Here is a 21,613-nt window from a genome sequence, read left to right as displayed (position 1 = left end):
CGTTTGACTCAACCGCTCTCGGTCCCTGTTTCAAAACCCTGCGGAAGCAGACACCTCTGAGACATAAAGGAAAACTCTTTGTTTTATGTGCTCCTCAGAATGGGAACGCAAATACATGCAAAGAATATAAGTAAAATTCTATATACTCATTGTACTTTTTTTGACATGTAGTTTCAGTAGTGTAGTGGTTATCACGTTCGCCTCACACGCGAAAAGTCCCCGGTTCAAAACCGGGCGGAAACAGACATCTCTGAAGCAGTAGAGGAGAACATTCCTTTTCATGAGTGCCTCGTTATGGGAATTCATTTAAATGCAAAGAAAATCAGTAAAATTCTGTTTACTCCTTGTAGACTCTTCAACTAGCAGTTTCCGTAGTGTAGCGGTTATCACGTTTGACTCAACCGCTCTCGGTCCCTGTTTCAAAACCGTGCGGAAGCAGAGACCTCTGAGACATAAAGGAAAACTCTTTGTTTTATGTGCTCCTCAGAATGGGAACGCAAATACATGCAAAGAATATAAGTAAAATTCTATATACTCATTGTACTTTTTTTAACATGTAGTTTCAGTAGTGTAGTGGTTATCACGTTCGCCTCACACCCAAAGGTCCCCGGTTCAAAACCGGGCGGAAACAGACATCTCTGAAACATTAGAGGAGAACATTCCTTTTCATGAGTGCCTCGTGATGGGAATTCATTTAAATGCAAAGAAAATCAGTAAAATTCTGTTTACTCCTTGTAGACTCTTCAACTAGCAGTTTCTGTAGTGTAGCGGTTATCACGTTTGACTCAACCGCTCTAGGTCCCTGTTTCAAAACCGTGCGGAAGCAGAGACCCCTGAGACATAAAGGAAAACTCTGTGTTTATGTGCTCCTCATTAATGGAACGCAAATACATGCAAATAATATAAGTAAAATTCTATATACTCATTGTAGTTTTTTCAAAATGTAGTTTCCGTAGTGTAGTGGTTATCACGTTCGCCACACTGCGAAAGGTCCCCGGTTCAAAACCGGGCGGAAACAGACATCTCTGAAACATTAGAGGAGAACATTCCTTTTCATGAGTGCCTCGTTATGGGAATTCATTTAAATGCAAAGAAAATCAGTAAAATTCTGTTTACTCCTTGTAGACTCTTCAACTAGCAGTTTCCGTAGTGTAGCGGTTATCACGTTTGACTCAACCGCTCTAGGTCCCTGTTTCAAAACCCGTGCGGAAGCAGAGCACCTCTGAGACATAAAGGAAAACTCTGTGTTTTATGTGCTCCTCATTATGGGAACGCAAATACATGCAAAGAATATAAGTAAAATTCTATATCCTCATTGTAGTTTTTTGAACAGGTAGTTTCCGTAGTGTAGTGGTTATCACTTTGCCTCACACGCGAAAGGTCCCCGGTTCAAAACCGGGCGGAAACAGACATCTCTGAAGCAGTAGAGGAGAACATTCCTTTTCATGAGTGCCTCGTTATGGGAATTCATTTAAATGCAAAGAAAATCAGTAAAATTCTGTTTACTCCTTGTAGACTCTTCAACTAGCAGTTTCCGTAGTGTAGCGGTTATCACGTTTGACTCAACCGCTCTAGGTCCCTGTTTCAAAACTGTGCGGAAGCAGAGACTTCTGAGACATAAAGGAAAACTCTTTGTTTTATGTGCTCCTCAGTATGGGAACGCAAATACATGCAAAGAATATAAGTAAAATTCTATATACTCATTGTAGTTTTTTTTAAATGTAGTTTCCGTAGTGTAGTGGTTATCACGTTACGCCTCACGCGAAAGGTCCCCGGTTCAAAACCGGGCGAAACAGACATCTCTGAAGCATTAGAGGAGAACATTCCTTTTCATGAGTGCCTCGTTATGGGAATTCATTTAAATGCAAAGAAAATCAGTAAAATTCTGTTTACTCCTTGTAGACTCTTCAACTAGCAGTTTCCGTAGTGTAGCGGTTATCACGTTTGACTCAACCGCTCTCGGTCCCTGTTTCAAAACCGTGCGGAAGCAGAGACCTCTGAGACATAAAGGAAAACTCTTTGTTTTATGTGCTCCTCATTAATGGAACGCAAATACATGCAAAGAATATAAGAACAATTCTATATACTCATTGTAGTTGTTTAAACGCGTAGTTTCAGTAGTGTAGTGGTTATCACGTTCGCCTCAAACGCGAAAGGTCCCCTGTTCAAAACCTGGCGGAAACAGACATCTCTGAAACAGTAGAGGAGAACATTCCTTTTCATGAGTGCCTCGTTATTGGAATTCATTTAAATGCAAAGAAAATCAGTAAAATTATGTTTACTCCTTGTAGACTCTTCAACCAGCAGTTTCCGTAGTGTAGCGGTTATCACGTTTGACTCAACCGCTCTAGGTCCCTGTTTCAAAACCGTGCGGAAGCAGAGACCTCTGAGACATAAAGGAAAACTCTGTGTTTTATGTGCTCCTCATAATGGGAACGCAAATACATGCAAAGAATATAAGTAAAATTCTATATACTCATTGTAGTTTTTTGAACATGTAGTTTCCGTAGTGTAGTGGTTATCACGTTCGCCTCACACGCGAAAGGTCCCCGGTTCAACACCCGGGCGGAAACAGACATCTCTGAAGCAGTAGAGGAGAACATTCCTTTTCATGAGTGCCTCGTTATGGGAATTCATTTAAATGCAAAGAAAATCAGTAAAATTCTGTTTACTCCTTGTAGACTCTTCAACTAGCAGTTTCCGTAGTGTAGCGGTTATCACGTTTGACTCAACCGCTCTAGGTCCCTGTTTCAAAACCGTGCGGAAGCAGAGACCTCTGAGACATAAAGGAAAACTCTTTGTTTTATGTGCTCCTCAGTATGGGAACGCAAATACATGCAAAGAATATAAGTAAAATTCTATATACTCATTGTACTTTTTATAACATGTAGTTTCAGTAGTGTAGTGGTTATCACGTTCGCCTCACACGCGAAAGGTCCCCGGTTCAAAACCGGGCGGAAACAGACATCTCTGAAACATTAGAGGAGAACATTCCTTTTCATGAGTGCCTCGTGATGGGAATTCATTTAAATGCAAAGAAAATCAGTAAAATTCTGTTTACTCCTTGTAGACTCTTCAACTAGCAGTTTCCGTAGTGTAGCGGTTATCACGTTTGACTCAACCGCTCTCGGTCCCTGTTTCAAAACCGTGCGGAAGCAGAGACCTCTGAGACATAAAGGAAAACTCTTTGTTTTATGTGCTCCTCATTATGGGAACGCAAATACATGCAAAGAATATAAGTAAAATTCTATATACTCATTGTAGTTTTTTTAAAATGTAGTTTCCGTAGTGTAGTGGTTATCACGTTCGCCTCACACGCGAAAGGTCCCCGGTTCAAAACCGGGCGGAAACAGACATCTCTGAAACAATAGAGGAGAACATTCCTTTTCATGAGTGCCTCGTTATGGGAATTCATTTAAATGCAAAGAAAATCAGTAAAATTCTGTTTACTCCTTGTAGACTCTTCAACTAGCAGTTTCCGTAGTGTAGCGGTTATCACGTTTGACTCAACCGCTCTAGGTCCCTGTTTCAAAACCCTGCGGAAGCAGAGCACCTCTGAGACATAAAGGAAAACTCTTTGTTTTATGTGCTCCTCATTATGGGAACGCAAATACATGCAAAGAATATAAGTAAAATTCTATATACTCATTGTAGTTTTTTTAACATGTAGTTTCCGTAGTGTAGTGGTTATCACGTTCGCCTCACACCGCGAAAGGTCCCCGGTTCAAAACCGGGCGGAAACAGACATCTCTGAAGCAGTAGAGGAGAACATTCCTTTTCATGAGTGCCTCGTTATGGGAATTCATTTAAATGCAAAGAAAATCAGTAAAATTCTGTTTACTCCTTGTAGACTCTTCAACTAGCAGTTTCCGTAGTGTAGCGGTTATCACGTTTGACTCAAACGCTCTAGGTCCCTGTTTCAAAACCGTGCGGAAGCAGAGACCTCTGAGACATAAAGGAAAACTCTGTGTTTTATGTGCTCCTCATTATGGGAACGCAAATACATGCAAAGAATATAAGTAAAATTCTATATACTCATTGTAGTTTTTTTAACATGTAGTTTCTGTAGTGTAGTGGTTATCACGTTCGCCTCACACGCGAAAGGTCCCCGGTTCAAAACTGGGCGGAAACAGTAGAGGAGAACAATCCTTTTCATGAGTGCCTCGTTATGGGAATTCATTTAAATGCAAAGAAAATCAGTAAAATTCTGTTTACTCCTTGTAGACTCTTCAACTAGCAGTTTCCGTAGTGTAGCGGTTATCACGTTTGACTCAACCGCTCTCGGTCCCTGTTTCAAAACCGTGCGGAAGCAGAGACCTCTGAGACATAAAGGAAAACTCTGTGTTTTAAGTGCTCCTCATTATGGGAACGCAAATACATGCAAATAATATAAGTAAAATTCTATATACTCATTGTAGTTTTTTAAACATGTAGTTTCCGTAGTGTAGTGGTTATCACGTTCGCCTCACACGCGAAAGGTCCCCGGTTCAAAACCGGGCGGAAACAGACATCTCTGAAGCAGTAGAGGAGAACATTCCTTTTCATGAGTGCCTCGTTATGGGAATTCATTTAAATGCAAAGAAAATCAGTAAAATTCTGTTTACTCCTTGTAGACTCTTCAACTAGCAGTTTCCGTAGTGTAGCGGTTATCACGTTTGACTCAACCGCTCTAGGTCCCTGTTTCAAAACCGTGCGGAAGCAGAGACCTCTGAGACATAAAGGAAAACTCTTTGTTTTATGTGCTCCTCATTATGGGAACGCAAATACATGCAAAGAATATAAGTAAAATTCTATATACTCATTGTAGTTTTTTAACATGTAGTTTCAGTAGTGTAGTGGTTATCACGTTCGCCTCACACGCGAAAGGTCCCCGGTTCAAAACCGGGCGGAAACAGACATCTCTGAAACATTAGAGGAGAACATTCCTTTTCATGAGTGCCTCGTGATGGGAATTCATTTAAATGCAAAGAAAATCAGTAAAATTCTGTTTACTCCTTGTAGACTCTTCAACTAGCAGTTTCCGTAGTGTAGCGGTTATCACGTTTGACTCAACCGCTCTAGGTCCCTGTTTCAAAACCGTGCGGAAGCAGAGACCTCTGAGACATAAAGGAAAACTCTTTGTTTTATGTGCTCCTCATTATGGGAACGCAAATACATGCAAAGAATATAAGTAAAATTCTATATACTCATTGTACTTTTTTTTACATGTAGTTTCAGTAGTGTAGTGGTTATCACGTTCGCCTCACACGCGAAAGGTCCCCGGTTCAAAACCGGGCGGAAACAGACATCTCTGAAGCAGTAGAGGAGAACATTCCTTTTCATGAGTGCCTCGTTATGGGAATTCATTTAAATGCAAAGAAAATCAGTAAAATTCTGTTTACTCCTTGTAGACTCTTCAACTAGCAGTTTCCGTAGTGTAGCGGTTATCACGTTTGACTCAACCGCTCTAGATCCCTGTTTCAAAACTGTGCGGAAGCAGACACCTCTGAGACATAAAGGAAAACTCTGTGTTTTATGTGCTCCTCATTATGGGAACGCAAATACATGCAAAGAATATAAGTAAAATTCTATATCCTCATTGTAGTTTTTTGAACATGTAGTTTCCGTAGTGTAGTGGTTATCACGTTCGCCTCACACGCGAAAGGTCCCCGGTTCAAAACCGGGCGGAAACAGACATCTCTGAAGCAGTAGAGGAGAACATTCCTTTTCATGAGTGCCTCGTTATGGGAATTCATTTAAATGCAAAGAAAATCAGTAAAATTCTGTTTACTCCTTGTAGACTCTTCAACTAGCAGTTTCCGTAGTGTAGCGGTTATCACGTTTGACTCAACCGCTCTAGGTCCCTGTTTCAAAACCGTGCGGAAGCAGAGACCTCTGAGACATAAAGGAAAACTCTTTGTTTTATGTGCTCCTCAGTATGGGAACGCAAATACATGCAAAGAATATAAGTAAAATTCTATATACTCATTGTACTTTTTTTAACATGTAGTTTCAGTAGTGTAGTGGTTATCACGTTCGCCTCACACGCGAAAGGTCCCCGGTTCAAAACCGGGCGGAAACAGACATCTCTGAAGCAGTAGAGGAGAACATTCCTTTTCATGAGTGCCTCGTGATGGGAATTCATTTAAATGCAAAGAAAATCAGTAAAATTCTGTTTACTCCTTGTAGACTCTTCAACTAGCAGTTTCCGTAGTGTAGCGGTTATCACGTTTGACTCAACCGCTCTAGGTCCCTGTTTCAAAACCGTGCGGAAGCAGAGACCTCTGAGACATAAAGGAAAACTCTTTGTTTTATGTGCTCCTCATTATGGGAACGCAAATACATGCAAAGAATATAAGTAAAATTCTATATACTCATTGTAGTTTTTTTAAAATGTAGTTTCCGTAGTGTAGTGGTTATCACGTTCGCCTCACACGCGAAAGGTCCCCGGTTCAAAACCGGGCGGAAACAGACATCTCTGAAACAATAGAGGAGAACATTCCTTTTCATGAGTGCCTCGTTATGGGAATTCATTTAAATGCAAAGAAAATCAGTAAAATTCTGTTTACTCCTTGTAGACTCTTCAACTAGCAGTTTCCGTAGTGTAGCGGTTATCACGTTTGACTCAACCGCTCTAGGTCCCTGTTTCAAAACCGTGCGGAAGCAGACACCTCTGAGACATAAAGGAAAACTCTTTGTTTTATGTGCTCCTCATTATGGGAACGCAAATACATGCAAAGAATATAAGTAAAATTCTATATCCTCATTGTAGTTTTTTTAACATGTAGTTTCCGTAGTGTAGTGGTTATCACGTTCGCCTCACACGCGAAAAGGTCCCCGGTTCAAAACCGGGCGGAAACAGACATCTCTGAAGCAGTAGAGGAGAACATTCCTTTTCATGAGTGCCTCGTTATGGGAATTCATTTAAATGCAAAGAAAATCAGTAAAATTCTGTTTACTCCTTGTAGACTCTTCAACTAGCAGTTTCCGTAGTGTAGCGGTTATCACGTTTGACTCAACCGCTCTCGGTCCCTGTTTCAAAACCGTGCGGAAGCAGAGACCTCTGAGACATAAAGGAAAACTCTTTGTTTTATGTGCTCCTCATTATGGGAACGCAAATACATGCAAAGAATATAAGTAAAATTCTATATACTCATTGTACTTTTTTTAACATGTAGTTTCCGTAGTGTAGTGGTTATCACGTTGGCCTCACACGCGAAAGGTCCCCGGCTCAAAACCGGGCGGAAACAGACATCTCTGAAGCAGTAGAGGAGAACATTCCTTTTCATGAGTGCCTCGTTATGGGAATTCATTTAAATGCAAAGAAAATCAGTAAAATTCTGTTTACTCCTTGTAGACTCTTCAACTAGCAGTATCCGTAGTGTAGCGGTTATCACGTTTGACTCAACCGCTCTCGGTCCCTGTTTCAAAACCGTGCGGAAGCAGAGACCTCTGAGACATAAAGGAAAACTCTTTGTTTTATGTGCTCCTCATTATGGGAACGCAAATACATGCAAAGAATATAAGTAAAATTCTATATACTCATTGTAGTTTTTTTAACATGTGGTTTCCGTAGTGTAGTGGTTTTCACGTTCGCCTCACACGCGAAAGGTCCCCGGTTCAAAACCGGGCGGAAACAGACATCTCTGAAACAGTAGAGGAGAACATTCCTTTTCATGAGTGCCTCGTTATGGGAATTCATTTAAATGCAAAGAAAATGAGTAAAATTCTGTTTACTCCTTGTAGACTCTTCAACTAGCAGTTTCCGTAGTGTAGCGGTTATCACGTTTGACTCAACCGCTCTAGGTCCCTGTTTCAAAACCGTGCGGAAGCTGAGACATAAAGGAAAACTCTGTGTTTTATGTGCTCCTCATTATGGGAACGCAAATACATGCATAGAATATAAGTAAAATTCTATATACTCATTGTAGTTTTTGTAACATGTAGTTTCAGTAGTGTAGTGGTTATCACGTTCGCCTCACACGCGAAAGGTCCCCGGTTCAAAACCGGGCGGAAACAGACATCTCTGAAACAGTAGAGGAGAACATTCCTTTTCATGAGTGCCTCGTTATGGGAATTCATTTAAATGCAAAGAAAATCAGTAAAATTCTGTTTACTCCTTGTAGACTCTTCAACTAGCAGTTTCCGTAGTGTAGCGGTTATCACGTTTGACTCAACCGCTCTAGGTCCCTGTTTCAAAACCCTGCGGAAGCAGACACCTCTGAGACATAAAGGAAAACTCTTTGTTTTATGTGCTCCTCATTATGGGAACGCAAATACATGCAAAGAATATAAGTAAAATTCTATATACTCATTGTAGTTTTTTTAACATGTAGTTTCCGTAGTGTAGTGGTTATCACGTTCGCCTCACACGCGAAAGGTCCCCGGTTCAAAACCGGGCGGAAACAGACATCTCTGAAGCAGTAGAGGAGAACATTCCTTTTCATGAGTGCCTCGTTATGGGAATTCATTTAAATGCAAAGAAAATCAGTAAAATTCTGTTTACTCCTTGTAGACTCTTCAACTAGCAGTTTCCGTAGTGTAGCGGTTATCACGTTTGACTCAACCGCTCTAGGTCCCTGTTTCAAAACCGTGCGGAAGCAGAGACCTCTGAGACATAAAGGAAAACTCTTTGTTTTATGTGCTCCTCATTATGGGAACGCAAATACATGCAAAGAATATAAGTAAAATTCTATATACTCATTGTAGTTTTTTTAACATGTAGTTTCCGTAGTGTAGTGGTTATCACGTTCGCCTCACACGCGAAAGGTCCCCGGTTCAAAACCGGGCGGAAACAGACATCTCTGAAGCATTAGAGGAGAACATTCCTTTTCATGAGTGCCTCTTTATGGGAATTCATTTAAATGCAAAGAAAATCAGTAAAATTCTGATTACTCCTTGTAGACTCTTCAACTAGCAGTTTCCGTAGTGTAGCGGTTATCACGTTTGACTCAACCGCTCTAGGTCCCTGTTTCAAAACCGTGCGGAAGCAGAGACCTCTGAGACATAAAGGAAAACTCTTTGTTTTATGTGCTCCTCATTATGGGAACGCAAATACATGCAAAGAATATCAGTAAAATTCTATATACTCACTGTAGTTTTTCTTGTAGTTTCTGTAGTGTAGTGGTTATCACGTTCGCCTCACACGCGAAAGGTCCCCGATTCAAAACCGGGCCGGAAACAGACATCTCTGAAACAGTAGAGGAGAACATTCCTTTTCATGAGTGCCTCGTTATGGGAATTCATTTAAATGCAAAGAAAATCAGTAAAATTCTGTTTACTCCTTGTAGACTCTTCAACTAGCAGTTTCCGTAGTGTAGCGGTTATCACGTTTGACTCAACCGCTCTAGGTCCCTGTTTCAAAACCCTGCGGAAGCAGACACCTCTGAGACATAAAGGAAAACTCTGTGTTTTATGTGCTCCTCATTATGGGAACGCAAATACATGCAAAGAATATAAGTAAAATTCTATATCCTCATTGTAGTTTTTTGAACATGTAGTTTCCGTAGTGTAGTGGTTATCACGTTCGCCTCACACGCGAAAGGTCCCCGGTTCAAAACCGGGCGGAAACAGACATCTCTGAAGCAGTAGAGGAGAACATTCCTTTTCATGAGTGCCTCGTTATGGGAATTCATTTAAATGCAAAGAAAATCAGTAAAATTCTGTTTACTCCTTGTAGACTCTTCAACTAGCAGTTTCCGTAGTGTAGCGGTTATCACGTTTGACTCAACCGCTCTAGGTCCCTGTTTCAAAACCGTGCGGAAGCAGAGACCTCTGAGACATAAAGGAAAACTCTTTGTTTTATGTGCTCCTCATTATGGGAACGCAAATACATGCAAAGAATATAAGTAAAATTCTATATACTCATTGTACTTTTTTTTAACATGTAGTTTCCGTAGTGTAGTGGTTATCACGTTCGCCTCACACGCGAAAGGTCCCCGGTTCAAAACCGGGCGGAAACAGACATCTCTGAAACATTAGAGGAGAACATTCCTTTTCATGAGTGCCTCGTGATGGGAATTCATTTAAATGCAAAGAAAATCAGTAAAATTCTGTTTACTCCTTGTAGACTCTTCAACTAGCAGTTTCCGTAGTGTAGCGGTTATCACGTTTGACTCAACCGCTCTAGGTCCCTGTTTCAAAACCGTGCGGAAGCAGAGACCTCTGAGACATAAAGGAAAACTCTTTGTTTTAAGTGCTCCTCATTATGGGAACGCAAATACATGCAAAGAATATAAGTAAAATTCTATATACTCATTGTAGTTTTTTAAACATGTAGTTTCCGTAGTGTAGTGGTTATCACGTTCGCCTCACACGCGAAAGGTCCCCGGTTCAAAACCGGGCGGAAACAGACATCTCTGAAGCAGTAGAGGAGAACATTCCTTTTCATGAGTGCCTCGTTATGGGAATTCATTTAAATGCAAAGAAAATCAGTAAAATTCTGTTTACTCCTTGTAGACTCTTCAACTAGCAGTTTCCGTAGTGTAGCGGTTATCACGTTTGACTCAACCGCTCTAGGTCCCTGTTTCAAAACCGTGCGGAAGCAGAGACCTCTGAGACATAAAGGAAAACTCTTTGTTTTATGTGCTCCTCAGTATGGGAACGCAAATACATGCAAAGAATATAAGTAAAATTCTATATACTCATTGTACTTTTTTTAACATGTAGTTTCAGTAGTGTAGTGGTTATCACGTTCGCCTCACACGCGAAAGGTCCCCGGTTCAAAACCGGGCGGAAACAGACATCTCTGAAACATTAGAGGAGAACATTCCTTTTCATGAGTGCCTCGTTATGGGAATTCATTTAAATGCAAAGAAAATCAGTAAAATTCTGTTTACTCCTTGTAGACTCTTCAACTAGCAGTTTCCGTAGTGTAGCGGTTATCACGTTTGACTCAACCGCTCTCGGTCCCTGTTTCAAAACCGTGCGGAAGCAGAGACCTCTGAGACATAAAGGAAAACTCTTTGTTTTATGTGCTCCTCATTATGGGAACGCAAATACATGCAAAGAATATAAGTAAAATTCTATATACTCATTGTAGTTTTTTTAAACATGTAGTTTCCGTAGTGTAGTGGTTATCACGTTCGCCTCACACGCGAAAGGTCCCCGGTTCAAAACCGGGCGGAAACAGACATCTCTGAAACAGTAGAGGAGAACATTCCTTTTCATGAGTGCCTCGTTATGGGAATTTATATAAATGCAAAGAAAATCAGTAAAATTCTGTTTACTCCTTGTAGACTCTTCAACTAGCAGTTTCCGTAGTGTAGCGGTTATCACGTTTGACTCAACCGCTCTAGGTCCCTGTTTCAAAACCGTGCGGAAGCAGAGACCTCTGAGACATAAAGGAAAACTCTGTGTTTTATGTGCTCCTCATTAATGGAACGCAAATACATGCAAATAATGTAAGTACAATTCTATATACTCATTGTAGTTTTTTGAACATGTTGTTTCTGTAGTGTAGTGGTTATCATGTTTGCCTCACACGCGAAAGGTCCCCGGTTCAAAACCGGGCGGAAACAGTAGAGGAGAACAATCCTTTTCATGAGTGCCTCGTTATGGGAATTCATTTAAATGCAAAGAAAATCAGTAAAATTCTGTTTACTCCTTGTAGACTCTTCAACTAGCAGTTTCCGTAGTGTAGCGGTTATCACGTTTGACTCAACCGCTCTAGGTCCCTGTTTCAAAACTGTGCGGAAGCAGAGACTTCTGAGACATAAAGGAAAACTCTTTGTTTTATGTGCTCCTCAGTATGGGAACGCAAATACATGCAAAGAATATAAGTAAAATTCTATATACTCATTGTAGTTTTTTTTAAATGTAGTTTCCGTAGTGTAGTGGTTATCACGTTCGCCTCACACGCGAAAGGTCCCCGGTTCAAAACCGGGCGGAAACAGACATCTCTGAAGCATTAGAGGAGAACATTCCTTTTCATGAGTGCCTCGTTATGGGAATTCATTTAAATGCAAAGAAAATCAGTAAAATTCTGTTTACTCCTTGTAGACTCTTCAACTAGCAGTTTCCGTAGTGTAGCGGTTATCACGTTTGACTCAACCGCTCTAGGTCCCTGTTTCAAAACCGTGCGGAAGCAGAGACCTCTGAGACATAAAGGAAAACTCTGTGTTTTATGTGCTCCTCATTATGGGAACGCAAATACATGCAAAGAATATAAGTAAAATTCTATATACTCATTGTAGTTTTTTTAACATGTGGTTTCCGTAGTGTAGTGGTTATCACGTTCGCCTCACACGCGAAAGGTCCCCGGTTCAAAACCGGGCGGAAACAGACATCTCTGAAACAATAGAGGAGAACATTCCTTTTCATGAGTGCCTCGTTATGGGAATTCATTTAAATGCAAAGAAAATGAGTAAAATTCTGTTTACTCCTTGTAGACTCTTCAACTAGCAGTTTCCGTAGTGTAGCGGTTATCACGTTTGACTCAACCGCTCTAGGTCCCTGTTTCAAAACCGTGCGGAAGCAGAGCACCTCTGAGACATAAAGGAAAACTCTGTGTTTTATGTGCTCCTCATTATGGGAACGCAAATACATGCAAAGAATATAAGTAAAATTCTATATCCTCATTGTAGTTTTTTTGAACATGTAGTTTCCGTAGTGTAGTGGTTATCACGTTTGCCTCACCGCGAAAGGTCCCCGGTTCAAAACCGGGCGGAAACAGACATCTCTGAAGCAGTAGAGGAGAACATTCCTTTTCATGAGTGCCTCGTTATGGGAATTCATTTAAATGCAAAGAAAATCAGTAAAATTATGTTTACTCCTTGTAGACTCTTCAACTAGCAGTTTCCGTAGTGTAGCGGTTATCACGTTTGACTCAACCGCTCTAGGTCCCTGTTTCAAAACCGTGCGGAAGCAGAGACCTCTGAGACATAAAGGAAAACTCTTTGTTTTATGTGCTCCTCATTATGGGAATGCAAATACATGCAAAGAATATAAGAACAATTCTATATACTCATTGTAGTTGTTTAAACGCGTAGTTTCAGTAGTGTAGTGGTTATCACGTTCGCCTCAAACGCGAAAGGTCCCCTGTTCAAAACCTGGCGGAAACAGACATCTCTGAAACAGTAGAGGAGAACATTCCTTTTCATGAGTGCCTCGTTATGGGAATTCATTTAAATGCAAAGAAAATCAGTAAAATTATGTTTACTCCTTGTAGACTCTTCAACCAGCAGTTTCCGTAGTGTAGCGGTTATCACGTTTGACTCAACCGCTCTAGGTCCCTGTTTCAAAACCGTGCGGAAGCAGAGACCTCTGAGACATAAAGGAAAACTCTTTGTTTTATGTGCTCCTCATTATGGGAACGCAAATACATGCAAAGAATATAAGTAAAATTCTATATACTCATTGTAGTTTTTTTCAAATGTAGTTTCCGTAGTGTAGTGGTTATCACGTTCGCCTCACACGCGAAAGGTCCCCGGTTCAAAACCGGGCGGAAACAGACATCTCTGAAACAATAGAGGAGAACATTCCTTTTCATGAGTGCCTCGTGATGGGAATTCATTTAAATGCAAAGAAAATCAGTAAAATTCTGTTTACTCCTTGTAGACTCTTCAACTAGCAGTTTCCGTAGTGTAGCGGTTATCACGTTTGACTCAACAGCTCTAGGTCCCTGTTTCAAAACCCGTGCGGAAGCAGAGACCTCTGAGACATAAAGGAAAACTCTGTGTTTTATGTGCTCCTCATTATGGGAACGCAAATACATGCAAAGAATATAAGTAAAATTCTATATCCTCATTGTAGTTTTTTTAACATGTAGTTTCCGTAGTGTAGTGGTTATCACGTTCGCCTCACACGCGAAAGGTCCCCGGTTCAAAACCGGGCGGAAACAGACATCTCTGAAGCAGTAGAGGAGAACATTCCTTTTCATGAGTGCCTCGTTATGGGAATTCATTTAAATGCAAAGAAAATCAGTAAAATTCTGTTTACTCCTTGTAGACTCTTCAACTAGCAGTTTCCGTAGTGTAGCGGTTATCACGTTTGACTCAACCGCTCTAGGTCCCTGTTTCAAAACCGTGCGGAAGCAGAGACCTCTGAGACATAAAGGAAAACTCTTTGTTTTATGTGCTCCTCATTATGGGAACGCAAATACATGCAAAGAATATAAGTAAAATTCTATATACTCATTGTAGTTTTTTAAACATGTAGTTTCCGTAGTGTAGTGGTTATCACGTTCGCCTCACACGCGAAAGGTCCCCGGTTCAAAACCGGGCGGAAACAGACATCTCTGAAACATTAGAGGAGAACATTCCTTTTCATGAGTGCCTCGTTATGGGAATTCATTTAAATGCAAAGAAAATCAGTAAAATTCTGTTTACTCCTTGTAGACTCTTCAACTAGCAGTTTCCGTAGTGTAGCGGTTATCACGTTTGACTCAACCGCTCTAGGTCCCTGTTTCAAAACCGTGCGGAAGCAGAGACCTCTGAGACATAAAGGAAAACTCTTTGTTTTATGTGCTCCTCATTATGGGAACGCAAATACATGCAAAGAATATAAGTAAAATTCTATATACTCATTGTAGTATTTTTTAAATGTAGTTTTGAGTGTAGTGGTTATCACGTTCGCCTCACACGCAAAAGGTCCCCGGTTCAAAACCGGGCGGAAACAGACATCTCTGAAACAATAGAGGAGAACATTCCTTTTCATGAGTGCCTCGTTATGGGAATTCATTTAAATGCAAAGAAAATCAGTAAAATTCTGTTTACTCCTTGTAGACTCTTCAACTAGCAGTTTCCGTAGTGTAGCGGTTATCACGTTTGACTCAACCGCTCTCGGTCCCTGTTTCAAAACCGTGCGGAAGCAGAGACCTCTGAGACATAAAGGAAAACTCTTTGTTTTATGTGCTCCTCATTATGGGAACGCAAATACATGCAAAGAATATAAGTAAAATTCTATATACTCATTGTAGTTTTTTTAAAATGTAGTTTCTGTAGTGTAGTGGTTATCACGTTCGCCTCACACGCGAAAGGTCCCCGGTTCAAAACCGGGCGGAAACAGACATCTCTGAAACAATAGAGGAGAACATTCCTTTTCATGAGTGCCTCGTTATGGGAATTCATTTAAATGCAAAGAAAATCAGTAAAATTCTGTTTACTCCTTGTAGACTCTTCAACTAGCAGTTTCCGTAGTGTAGCGGTTATCACGTTTGACTCAACAGCTCTAGGTCCCTGTTTCAAAACCCTGCGGAAGCAGACACCTCTGAGACATAAAGGAAAACTCTGTGTTTTATGTGCTCCTCATTATGGGAACGCAAATACATGCAAAGAATATAAGTAAAATTCTATATCCTCATTGTAGTTTTTTGAACATGTAGTTTCCGTAGTGTAGTGGTTATCACGTTCGCCTCACACGCGAAAGGTCCCCGGTTCAAAACCGGGCGGAAACAGACATCTCTGAAGCATTAGAGGAGAACATTCCTTTTCATGAGTGCCTCGTGATGGGAATTCATTTAAATGCAAAGAAAATCAGTAAAATTCTGTTTACTCCTTGTAGACTCTTCAACTAGCAGTTTCCGTAGTGTAGCGGTTATCACGTTTGACTCAACCGCTCTAGGTCCCTGTTTCAAAACCGTGCGGAAGCAGAGACCTCTGAGACATAAAGGAAAACTCTTTGTTTTATGTGCTCCTCATTATGGGAACGCAAATACATGCAAAGAATATAAGTAAAATTCTATATACTCATTGTAGTTTTTTTTAAATGTAGTTTCCGTAGTGTAGTGGTTATCACGTTCGCCTCACACGCGAAAGGTCCCCGGTTCAAAACCGGGCGGAAACAGACATCTCTGAAACAATAGAGGAGAACATTCCTTTTCATGAGTGCCTCGTTATGGGAATTCATTTAAATGCAAAGAAAATCAGTAAAATTCTGTTTACTCCTTGTAGACTCTTCAACTAGCAGTTTCCGTAGTGTAGCGGTTATCACGTTTGACTCAACCGCTCTAGGTCCCTGTTTCAAAACCCTGCGGAAGCAGACACCTCTGAGACATAAAGGAAAACTCTGTGTTTTATGTGCTCCTCATTATGGGAACGCAAATACATGCAAAGAATATAAGTAAAATTCTATATCCTCATTGTAGTTTTTTGAACATGTAGTTTCCGTAGTGTAGTGGTTATCACGTTCGCCTCACCGCGAAAGGTCCCCGGTTCAAAACCGGGCGGAAACAGACATCTCTGAAGCAGTAGAGGAGAACATTCCTTTTCATGAGTGCCTCGTTATGGGAATTCATTTAAATGCAAAGAAAATCAGTAAAATTCTGTTTACTCCTTGTAGACTCTTCAACTAGCAGTTTCCGTAGTGTAGCGGTTATCACGTTTGACTCAACCGCTCTAGGTCCCTGTTTCAAAACCGTGCGGAAGCAGAGACCTCTGAGACATAAAGGAAAACTCTTTGTTTTATGTGCTCCTCAGTATGGGAACGCAAATACATGCAAAGAATATAAGTAAAATTCTATATACTCATTGTAGTTTTTTTAACATGTAGTTTCAGTAGTGTAGTGGTTATCACGTTCGCCTCACACGCGAAAGGTCCCCGGTTCAAAACCGGGCGGAAACAGACATCTCTGAAGCAGTAGAGGAGAACATTCCTTTTCATGAGTGCCTCGTTATGGGAATTCATTTAAATGCAAAGAAAATCAGTAAAATTCTGTTTACTCCTTGTAGACTCTTCAACTAGCAGTTTCCGTAGTGTAGCGGTTATCACGTTTGACTCAACCGCTCTAGGTCCCTGTTTCAAAACCGTGCGGAAGCAGAGACCTCTGAGACATAAAGGAAAACTCTTTGTTTTATGTGCTCCTCATTATGGGAACGCAAATACATGCAAAGAATATAAGTAAAATTCTATATACTCATTGTAGTTTTTTTAACATGTAGTTTCAGTAGTGTAGTGGTTATCACGTTCGCCTCACACGCGAAAGGTCCCCGGTTCAAAACCGGGCGGAAACAGACATCTCTGAAGCAGTAGAGGAGAACATTCCTTTTCATGAGTGCCTCGTTATGGGAATTCATTTAAATGCAAAGAAAATCAGTAAAATTCTGTTTACTCCTTGTAGACTCTTCAACTAGCAGTTTCCGTAGTGTAGCGGTTATCACGTTTGACTCAACCGCTCTAGGTCCCTGTTTCAAAACCGTGCGGAAGCAGAGACCTCTGAGACATAAAGGAAAACTCTTTGTTTTATGTGCTCCTCATTATGGGAACGCAAATACATGCAAAGAATATAAGTAAAATTCTATATCCTCATTGTAGTTTTTTTAAACATGTAGTTTCCGTAGTGTAGTGGTTATCACGTTCGCCTCACACGCGAAAGGTCCCCGGTTCAAAACCGGGCGGAAACAGACATCTCTGAAGCAGTAGAGGAGAACATTCCTTTTCATGAGTGCCTCGTTATGGGAATTCATTTAAATGCAAAGAAAATCAGTAAAATTCTGTTTACTCCTTGTAGACTCTTCAACTAGCAGTTTCCGTAGTGTAGCGGTTATCACGTTTGACTCAACCGCTCTAGGTCCCTGTTTCAAAACCGTGCGGAAGCAGAGACCTCTGAGACATAAAGGAAAACTCTTTGTTTTATGTGCTCCTCATTATGGGAACGCAAATACATGCAAAGAATATAAGTAAAATTCTATATACTCATTGTAGTTTTTTTAACATGTAGTTTCCGTAGTGTAGTGGTTATCATGTTCGCCTCACACGCGAAAAGGTCCCCGGTTCAAAACCGGGCGGAAACAGACATCTCTGAAACAATAGAGGAGAACATTCCTTTTCATGAGTGCCTCGTTATGGGAATTCATTTAAATGCAAAGAAAATCAGTAAAATTCTGTTTACTCCTTGTAGACTCTTCAACTAGCAGTTTCCGTAGTGTAGCGGTTATCACGTTTGACTCAACCGCTCTAGGTCCCTGTTTCAAAACCGTGCGGAAGCAGAGACCTCTGAGACATAAAGGAAAACTCTTTGTTTTATGTGCTCCTCATTATGGGAACGCAAATACATGCAAAGAATATAAGTAAAATTCTATATCCTCATTGTAGTTTTTGAACATGTAGTTTCTGTAGTGTAGTGGTTATCACGTTCGCCTCACACGCGAAAGGTCCCCGGTTCAAAACCGGGCGGAAACAGACATCTCTGAAGCAGTAGAGGAGAACATTCCTTTTCATGAGTGCCTCGTTATGGGAATTCATTTAAATGCAAAGAAAATCAGTAAAATTCTGTTTACTCCTTGTAGACTCTTCAACTAGCAGTTTCCGTAGTGTAGCGGTTATCACGTTTGACTCAACCGCTCTCGGTCCCTGTTTCAAAACCGTGCGGAAGCAGACACCTCTGAGACATAAAGGAAAACTCTTTGTTTTATGTGCTCCTCATTATGGGAACGCAAATACATGCAAAGAATATAAGTAAAATTCTATATACTCATTGTACTTTTTTAACATGTAGTTTCAGTAGTGTAGTGGTTATCACGTTCGCCTCACACGCGAAAGGTCCCCGGTTCAAAACCGGGCGGAAACAGACATCTCTGAAACATTAGAGGAGAACATTCCTTTTCATGAGTGCCTCGTGATGGGAATTCATTTAAATGCAAAGAAAATCAGTAAAATTCTGTTTACTCCTTGTAGACTCTTCAACTAGCAGTTTCCGTAGTGTAGCGGTTATCACGTTTGACTCAACCGCTCTAGGTCCCTGTTTCAAAACCGTGCGGAAGCAGAGACCTCTGAGACATAAAGGAAAACTCTGTGTTTTATGTGCTCCTCATTATGGGAACGCAAATACATGCAAAGAATATAAGTAAAATTCTATATACTCATTGTAGTTTTTTAAACATGTAGTTTCCGTAGTGTAGTGGTTATCACGTTCGCCTCACACGCGAAAGGTCCCCGGTTCAAAACCGGGCGGAAACAGACATCTCTGAAGCAGTAGAGGAGAACATTCCTTTTCATGAGTGCCTCGTTATGGGAATTCATTTAAATGCAAAGAAAATCAGTAAAATTCTGTTTACTCCTTGTAGACTCTTCAACTAGCAGTTTCCGTAGTGTAGCGGTTATCACGTTTGACTCAACCGCTCTAGGTCCCTGTTTCAAAACCGTGCGGAAGCAGAGACCTCTGAGACATAAAGGAAAACTCTTTGTTTTATGTGCTCCTCATTATGGGAACGCAAATACATGCAAAGAATATAAGTAAAATTCTATATACTCATTGTAGTTTTTTTAAACATGTAGTTTCCGTAGTGTAGTGGTTATCACGTTCGCCTCACACGCGAAAGGTCCCCGGTTCAAAACCGGGCGGAAACAGACATCTCTGAAGCAGTAGAGGAGAACATTCCTTTTCATGAGTGCCTCGTTATGGGAATTCATTTAAATGCAAAGAAAATCAGTAAAATTCTGTTTACTCCTTGTAGACTCTTCAACTAGCAGTTTCCGTAGTGTAGCGGTTATCACGTTTGACTCAACCGCTCTAGGTCCCTGTTTCAAAACCGTGCGGAAGCAGAGACCTCTGAGACATAAAGGAAAACTCTTTGTTTTATGTGCTCCTCATTATGGGAACGCAAATACATGCAAAGAATATAAGTAAAATTCTATATACTCATTGTAGTTTTTTTAACATGTAGTTTCCGTAGTGTAGTGGTTATCACGTTCGCCTCACACGCGAAAGGTCCCCGGTTCAAAACCGGGCGGAAACAGACATCTCTGAAACATTAGAGGAGAACATTCCTTTTCATGAGTGCCTCGTTATGGGAATTCATTTAAATGCAAAGAAAATCAGTAAAATTCTGTTTACTCCTTGTAGACTCTTCAACTAGCAGTTTCCGTAGTGTAGCGGTTATCACGTTTGACTCAACCGCTCTAGGTCCCTGTTTCAAAACCGTGCGGAAGCAGAGACCTCTGAGACATAAAGGAAAACTCTTTGTTTTATGTGCTCCTCATTATGGGAACGCAAATACATGCAAAGAATATAAGTAAAATTCTATATACTCATTGTAGTTTTTTTAACATGTAGTTTCCGTAGTGTAGTGGTTATCACGTTCCGCCTCACACGCGAAAGGTCCCCGGTTCAAAACCGGGCGGAAACAGACATCTCTGAAGCAGTAGAGGAGAACATTCCTTTTCATGAGTGCCTCGTTATGGGAATTCATTTAAATGCAAAGAAAATCAGTAAAATTCTGTTTACTCCTTGTAGACTCTTCAACTAGCAGTTTCCGTAGTGTAGCGGTTATCACGTTTGACTCAACCGCTCTAGGTCCCTGTTTCAAAACCGTGCGGAAGCAGAGACCTCTGAGACATAAAGGAAAACTCTTTGTTTTATGTGCTCCTCATTATGGGAACGCAAATACATGCAAAGAATATAAGTAAAATTCTATATACTCATTGTAGTTTTTTTAACATGTAGTTTCCGTAGTGTAGTGGTTATCACGTTCGCCTCACACGCGAAAGGTCCCCGGTTCAAAACCGGGCGGAAACAGACATCTCTGAAGCAGTAGAGGAGAACATTCCTTTTCATGAGTGCCTCGTTATGGGAATTCATTTAAATGCAAAGAAAATCAGTAAAATTCTGTTTACTCCTTGTAGACTCTTCAACTAGCAGTTTCCGTAGTGTAGCGGTTATCACGTTTGACTCAACCGCTCTAGGTCCCTGTTTCAAAACCGTGCGGAAGCAGAGACCTCTGAGACATAAAGGAAAACTCTTTGTTTTATGTGCTACTCATTATTGGAACGCAAATAAATGCAAAGAATATAAGTAAAATTCTATATACTCATTGTACTTTTTTAAACATGAAGTTTCAGTAGTGTAGTGGTTATCATGTTCGCCTCACACGTGAAAGGTCCCCGGTTCAAAACCGGGCGGAAACAGACAACTCTGAAACATTAGAGGAGAACATTCCTATTCATGAGTGCCTCGTGAACGGAATTCATTTAAATGCAAAGAAAATCAGTAAAATTCTGTTTACTCCTTGTAGACTCTTCAACTAGCAGTTTCCGTAGTGTAGCGGTTATCACGTTTGACTCAACCGCTCTAGGTCCCTGTTTCAAAACCGTGCGGAAGCAGAGACCTCTGAGACATAAAGGAAAACTCTGTGTTTTATGTGCTCCTCATTATGGGAACGCAAATACATGCAAAGAATATAAGTAAAATTCTATATACTCATTGTAGTTTTTTAAACATGTAGTTTCCGTAGTGTAGTGGTTATCACGTTTGCCTCACACGCGAAAGGTCCCCGGTTCAAAACCGGGCGGAAACAGACATCTCTGAAGCAGTAGAGGAGAACATTCCTTTTCATGAGTGCCTCGTTATGGGAATTCATTTAAATGCAAAGAAAATCAGTAAAATTCTGTTTACTCCTTGTAGACTCTTCAACTAGCAGTTTCCGTAGTGTAGCGGTTATCACGTTTGACTCAACCGCTCTCGGTCCCTGTTTCAAAACCGTGCGGAAGCAGAGACCTCTGAGACATAAAGGAAAACTCTTTGTTTTATGTGCTCCTCATTATGGGAACGCAAATACATGCAAAGAATATAAGTAAAATTCTATATACTCATTGTACTTTTTTAACATGTAGTTTCAGTAGTGTAGTGGTTATCACGTTCGCCTCACACGCGAAAAGGTCCCCGGTTCAAAACCGGGCGGAAACAGACATCTCTGAAACA

At 40.7% G+C, this 21,613-nt stretch overlaps 43 non-coding genes across 43 annotated transcripts; all 43 read left to right on the top strand.

The window, feature by feature from the left end:
- The first annotated feature begins 946 nt into the window (after positions 1-946).
- On the top strand, positions 947-1,018 carry trnac-aca. Its single transcript has one exon. It is a non-coding gene; the product is annotated as a tRNA-Cys (tRNA).
- Positions 1,019-2,500: 1,482 nt separating this feature from the next.
- trnav-cac lies at positions 2,501-2,574 on the top strand. Its single transcript has one exon. It is a non-coding gene; the product is annotated as a tRNA-Val (tRNA).
- A 316-nt stretch (positions 2,575-2,890) lies between these two features.
- trnav-cac lies at positions 2,891-2,963 on the top strand. Its single transcript has one exon. It is a non-coding gene; the product is annotated as a tRNA-Val (tRNA).
- Positions 2,964-3,279: 316 nt separating this feature from the next.
- Positions 3,280-3,352, top strand: trnav-cac. Its single transcript has one exon. It is a non-coding gene; the product is annotated as a tRNA-Val (tRNA).
- Positions 3,353-3,669: 317 nt separating this feature from the next.
- trnav-cac lies at positions 3,670-3,743 on the top strand. The gene has a single exon. It is a non-coding gene; the product is annotated as a tRNA-Val (tRNA).
- Positions 3,744-4,059: 316 nt separating this feature from the next.
- trnav-cac lies at positions 4,060-4,132 on the top strand. Its single transcript has one exon. It is a non-coding gene; the product is annotated as a tRNA-Val (tRNA).
- A 301-nt stretch (positions 4,133-4,433) lies between these two features.
- On the top strand, positions 4,434-4,506 carry trnav-cac. Its single transcript has one exon. It is a non-coding gene; the product is annotated as a tRNA-Val (tRNA).
- Positions 4,507-4,821: 315 nt separating this feature from the next.
- Positions 4,822-4,894, top strand: trnav-cac. Its single transcript has one exon. It is a non-coding gene; the product is annotated as a tRNA-Val (tRNA).
- A 316-nt stretch (positions 4,895-5,210) lies between these two features.
- Positions 5,211-5,283, top strand: trnav-cac. The gene has a single exon. It is a non-coding gene; the product is annotated as a tRNA-Val (tRNA).
- A 316-nt stretch (positions 5,284-5,599) lies between these two features.
- On the top strand, positions 5,600-5,672 carry trnav-cac. The gene has a single exon. It is a non-coding gene; the product is annotated as a tRNA-Val (tRNA).
- Positions 5,673-5,988: 316 nt separating this feature from the next.
- On the top strand, positions 5,989-6,061 carry trnac-aca. The gene has a single exon. It is a non-coding gene; the product is annotated as a tRNA-Val (tRNA).
- Positions 6,062-6,377: 316 nt separating this feature from the next.
- On the top strand, positions 6,378-6,450 carry trnav-cac. The gene has a single exon. It is a non-coding gene; the product is annotated as a tRNA-Val (tRNA).
- Positions 6,451-6,766: 316 nt separating this feature from the next.
- Positions 6,767-6,840, top strand: trnav-cac. Its single transcript has one exon. It is a non-coding gene; the product is annotated as a tRNA-Val (tRNA).
- A 705-nt stretch (positions 6,841-7,545) lies between these two features.
- Positions 7,546-7,618, top strand: trnav-cac. The gene has a single exon. It is a non-coding gene; the product is annotated as a tRNA-Val (tRNA).
- A 307-nt stretch (positions 7,619-7,925) lies between these two features.
- trnav-cac lies at positions 7,926-7,998 on the top strand. The gene has a single exon. It is a non-coding gene; the product is annotated as a tRNA-Val (tRNA).
- Positions 7,999-8,314: 316 nt separating this feature from the next.
- Positions 8,315-8,387, top strand: trnav-cac. The gene has a single exon. It is a non-coding gene; the product is annotated as a tRNA-Val (tRNA).
- Positions 8,388-8,703: 316 nt separating this feature from the next.
- Positions 8,704-8,776, top strand: trnav-cac. The gene has a single exon. It is a non-coding gene; the product is annotated as a tRNA-Val (tRNA).
- A 702-nt stretch (positions 8,777-9,478) lies between these two features.
- trnav-cac lies at positions 9,479-9,551 on the top strand. Its single transcript has one exon. It is a non-coding gene; the product is annotated as a tRNA-Val (tRNA).
- A 317-nt stretch (positions 9,552-9,868) lies between these two features.
- Positions 9,869-9,941, top strand: trnav-cac. Its single transcript has one exon. It is a non-coding gene; the product is annotated as a tRNA-Val (tRNA).
- Positions 9,942-10,257: 316 nt separating this feature from the next.
- On the top strand, positions 10,258-10,330 carry trnav-cac. Its single transcript has one exon. It is a non-coding gene; the product is annotated as a tRNA-Val (tRNA).
- Positions 10,331-10,646: 316 nt separating this feature from the next.
- trnav-cac lies at positions 10,647-10,719 on the top strand. Its single transcript has one exon. It is a non-coding gene; the product is annotated as a tRNA-Val (tRNA).
- Positions 10,720-11,036: 317 nt separating this feature from the next.
- On the top strand, positions 11,037-11,109 carry trnav-cac. The gene has a single exon. It is a non-coding gene; the product is annotated as a tRNA-Val (tRNA).
- Positions 11,110-11,425: 316 nt separating this feature from the next.
- Positions 11,426-11,498, top strand: trnal-caa. The gene has a single exon. It is a non-coding gene; the product is annotated as a tRNA-Val (tRNA).
- Positions 11,499-11,799: 301 nt separating this feature from the next.
- Positions 11,800-11,872, top strand: trnav-cac. Its single transcript has one exon. It is a non-coding gene; the product is annotated as a tRNA-Val (tRNA).
- A 316-nt stretch (positions 11,873-12,188) lies between these two features.
- On the top strand, positions 12,189-12,261 carry trnav-cac. Its single transcript has one exon. It is a non-coding gene; the product is annotated as a tRNA-Val (tRNA).
- Positions 12,262-13,356: 1,095 nt separating this feature from the next.
- Positions 13,357-13,429, top strand: trnav-cac. Its single transcript has one exon. It is a non-coding gene; the product is annotated as a tRNA-Val (tRNA).
- Positions 13,430-13,746: 317 nt separating this feature from the next.
- On the top strand, positions 13,747-13,819 carry trnav-cac. Its single transcript has one exon. It is a non-coding gene; the product is annotated as a tRNA-Val (tRNA).
- Positions 13,820-14,135: 316 nt separating this feature from the next.
- On the top strand, positions 14,136-14,208 carry trnav-cac. The gene has a single exon. It is a non-coding gene; the product is annotated as a tRNA-Val (tRNA).
- Positions 14,209-14,911: 703 nt separating this feature from the next.
- Positions 14,912-14,984, top strand: trnav-cac. The gene has a single exon. It is a non-coding gene; the product is annotated as a tRNA-Val (tRNA).
- A 316-nt stretch (positions 14,985-15,300) lies between these two features.
- On the top strand, positions 15,301-15,373 carry trnav-cac. The gene has a single exon. It is a non-coding gene; the product is annotated as a tRNA-Val (tRNA).
- A 316-nt stretch (positions 15,374-15,689) lies between these two features.
- trnav-cac lies at positions 15,690-15,762 on the top strand. The gene has a single exon. It is a non-coding gene; the product is annotated as a tRNA-Val (tRNA).
- A 704-nt stretch (positions 15,763-16,466) lies between these two features.
- trnav-cac lies at positions 16,467-16,539 on the top strand. Its single transcript has one exon. It is a non-coding gene; the product is annotated as a tRNA-Val (tRNA).
- A 316-nt stretch (positions 16,540-16,855) lies between these two features.
- On the top strand, positions 16,856-16,928 carry trnav-cac. The gene has a single exon. It is a non-coding gene; the product is annotated as a tRNA-Val (tRNA).
- A 317-nt stretch (positions 16,929-17,245) lies between these two features.
- Positions 17,246-17,318, top strand: trnav-cac. Its single transcript has one exon. It is a non-coding gene; the product is annotated as a tRNA-Val (tRNA).
- Positions 17,319-17,634: 316 nt separating this feature from the next.
- trnav-cac lies at positions 17,635-17,708 on the top strand. Its single transcript has one exon. It is a non-coding gene; the product is annotated as a tRNA-Val (tRNA).
- A 315-nt stretch (positions 17,709-18,023) lies between these two features.
- On the top strand, positions 18,024-18,096 carry trnav-cac. The gene has a single exon. It is a non-coding gene; the product is annotated as a tRNA-Val (tRNA).
- A 315-nt stretch (positions 18,097-18,411) lies between these two features.
- trnav-cac lies at positions 18,412-18,484 on the top strand. The gene has a single exon. It is a non-coding gene; the product is annotated as a tRNA-Val (tRNA).
- A 316-nt stretch (positions 18,485-18,800) lies between these two features.
- trnav-cac lies at positions 18,801-18,873 on the top strand. The gene has a single exon. It is a non-coding gene; the product is annotated as a tRNA-Val (tRNA).
- Positions 18,874-19,190: 317 nt separating this feature from the next.
- On the top strand, positions 19,191-19,263 carry trnav-cac. The gene has a single exon. It is a non-coding gene; the product is annotated as a tRNA-Val (tRNA).
- A 316-nt stretch (positions 19,264-19,579) lies between these two features.
- On the top strand, positions 19,580-19,652 carry trnav-cac. The gene has a single exon. It is a non-coding gene; the product is annotated as a tRNA-Val (tRNA).
- A 316-nt stretch (positions 19,653-19,968) lies between these two features.
- On the top strand, positions 19,969-20,042 carry trnav-cac. Its single transcript has one exon. It is a non-coding gene; the product is annotated as a tRNA-Val (tRNA).
- A 316-nt stretch (positions 20,043-20,358) lies between these two features.
- On the top strand, positions 20,359-20,431 carry trnav-cac. The gene has a single exon. It is a non-coding gene; the product is annotated as a tRNA-Val (tRNA).
- Positions 20,432-21,136: 705 nt separating this feature from the next.
- trnav-cac lies at positions 21,137-21,209 on the top strand. The gene has a single exon. It is a non-coding gene; the product is annotated as a tRNA-Val (tRNA).
- The last annotated feature ends 404 nt before the right edge of the window (positions 21,210-21,613 follow it).

This window comes from Coregonus clupeaformis, unplaced genomic scaffold (genome assembly GCF_020615455.1).
Source record: "Coregonus clupeaformis isolate EN_2021a unplaced genomic scaffold, ASM2061545v1 scaf0644, whole genome shotgun sequence".
In the NCBI taxonomy this organism is placed as follows: Eukaryota; Metazoa; Chordata; class Actinopteri; order Salmoniformes; family Salmonidae; genus Coregonus; species Coregonus clupeaformis.
This window is presented reverse-complemented; position numbering and strand designations above follow the sequence as displayed.